This window comes from Triticum dicoccoides, chromosome 1B (assembly GCF_002162155.2).
Source record: "Triticum dicoccoides isolate Atlit2015 ecotype Zavitan chromosome 1B, WEW_v2.0, whole genome shotgun sequence".
Taxonomy (NCBI): domain Eukaryota; kingdom Viridiplantae; phylum Streptophyta; class Magnoliopsida; order Poales; family Poaceae; genus Triticum; species Triticum dicoccoides.
Genome location: NC_041381.1, coordinates 511,481,685 through 511,484,195, shown reverse-complemented (window position 1 = coordinate 511,484,195; position 2,511 = coordinate 511,481,685). Strand labels below are relative to the sequence as shown.

General features: G+C 37.1%; 1 long non-coding RNA gene across 2 annotated transcripts; it reads left to right on the top strand.

Moving 5' to 3' along the window:
* The first annotated feature begins 1,055 nt into the window (after positions 1 to 1,055).
* LOC119307573 lies at positions 1,056 to 1,529 on the top strand. Of its 2 annotated transcripts, none has more exons than XR_005149376.1 (3): positions 1,056 to 1,144; positions 1,229 to 1,338; positions 1,454 to 1,529. It is a non-coding gene; the product is annotated as an uncharacterized LOC119307573 (long non-coding RNA). The 2 variants fall into 2 exon arrangements; XR_005149378.1 differs by having other exon boundaries at positions 1,463 to 1,477.
* The last annotated feature ends 982 nt before the right edge of the window (positions 1,530 to 2,511 follow it).

The following is a 2,511-nucleotide window of genomic DNA, read 5'->3' as shown; positions in this document are numbered from 1 at the left end:
TATATCAGTACGACTACTCTGTTTTTCAGACGAGAAAACAGCATGATCCGTCATGCCGTATTCAAAATTACTCTTAAACGGTTGCGAAGTAGAGAAAACGTTCAACATGACTAAGTTTCGCATTTTTGATAGCTATCCAACGGTATATTATTTGCCATATTTCGACAAACTTTTAAAAAAATTAGCGTTCAAAATCAAATTTAACCGTATTCGAATTCGTTTTTAAACCATAAGGAATTAGAAAAACATTTATATACAAAAAAGTTGCGCATTTTCCATAGCTTTCCAATGCCGTATCATTTGCGTCAATCCGACGAACCGTTTGCAAAAAATCGTGAAAATACGTTTCGCACAAAATTTCACCGTTTTTAAAATTACTTTTAAATCATATAGAATTAGAAAAAACAATACATATATGGAAGATGCGGATTTTCACCAGCTTTCCAACGCCATCTTATTTGCTCAATTCCGACAAACGGTTTGAAAATTGAGTCCAAAATACGATTTAGGTTTTCGGTTTTGAAAAAAACGGTTTTTTCAAAACTACTCTTAAACCATAATGATTTTGCAAAAACGTTCAATATACTTGAAATATGGTTGTCAAGAGCTTTTCAACGATATATTACACGCCCCGTTCCGACAAAGAAATTACAAAAAAAAATTGAACTAAAGAAGACGATGTGTTAAACAAAACTGAAAGCATCAGTTCAACCGCTTCAAAAACATCAGTACAACCATCTAAAACCGTCAGTTCAAAAAGGGTAACAGAATAATATTCTGTTACGCGTAACAGAATAGCCCAGATATATATATATATATATATATATATATATATATATATATATATATATAGGGAAAATACATCCTACCACCTAGTGGTAGTTACCACTGCCCCCGCTGCCATCAGATTGCATCAAGACCCGATCTCATCTTAACGGGTTATGGGTGGAGGCAAGGTGGATTTATTTGGACCCGCTTAATTAGTTTGCTGAGCCCCTGATTTTCTTGGCCTAGCCGCTCGTTTTGGTCGTCTGTATATATTTAAGATTGAATCCGGAGGCATGCAATCAAAATAACCTCATCTCTCTCTCCAACTAGATCTCTACGTCCAGCGGATATTCAACAAAACGGCTAAAGGAAAAAGGTACGTAATCATTGTTCTGCTGAAGTACATGCATATACGTGAGAAGCTGATTCATTTCCTATTATGCTTTTGTTTAATCATCAGGCGGGACATGGCTCCAATGTTCTCCAGCGCCGGCCTCCGGCCATGTCCTTCCCCATCCCTGCCAACTGTAATGACGTGTTTCAAGTATGAAATTAGATCGAAAAGCAATCGTATGTATACATGATACTGATTTTTATTCCTTTTTTCCACCGAGTCCTGTCTTGGGCGCGCATGGATTGATGCTGCTCCTGCATTCGAGTGTTTGCCGACGGTGTCAATACCTAGGAGGCGCAGAAACTAACAGGCGACTATCGACATGTCAGCTGCGACGAGAACAACGTACGGCTGCTGCAGACGCGCAGATGCAGCCCTACTTAGTTGTGACGGCAACGATGACGAATGGCCGCATGTCCACAAGTTCAGCGGTGTAAGGGCAACATACGGCGCACGACGACGGCGCTGTTAATGATGTACGGTGGCGGAGATCATGGGAACCTCCCATTGAGATCTTCCGATGATCCATGCATGGCATCACGTCTGCATCATGTACATGCATGCCGTTAGGTGTCGTGTACTACTTCATACTGATCTGATCGGATGCATTAGCTAGATGTCTATGTAGATACACTGTTGTAAATCACGTTCACGGTACTCCTATATGTATACTCCATACACACTTCTTTTTCTTCTTCTTTTTTTGCCAGGACATACACCCTTTTTATATGCACATATATTCTATACTACTACCTACAACATACTACATACTACATACTAAAAAAACTATATCTACATGAAAAAGATATACTACATACTCTTTTTTTGAAAAGAATATATATATATATATACACATACACCCATACTCTTTGTGAAGAAAAACTTCTATGTGAAAATTTGTAAATATACTCCATACTATAGTATAGTATGTTGTACGCACCATAATTCTAAAACGAACATACACACGAGATACTACTTTTTGGGACACATACACGTAAAAGGGTTTTAATACTCCATAATCCAGCTTGGTGTTAATACTTCATACTCCAATAATCAAATGGTTATACTTCGTACTCCAATTTTAGGTTAGTAGTGCATATTCCATACTACAATCATTACATGTTCATACTCCATACTACAGATCCTCAAAAAAAAAAACTCCATACTACAGCCTACAGGTATACATGAGTATACTCTATGCGGTTTTAAAATGGGCAATATATTTCGTACTATATTAGAAGAATCCAAAAAGAGTTATACATTCCCATACTACCTATTTCCAATAAAAAATACTTAAAAAACTAAGTATGTAATCTGGATAAAAAATTACCATCTACAGTGCAATAATA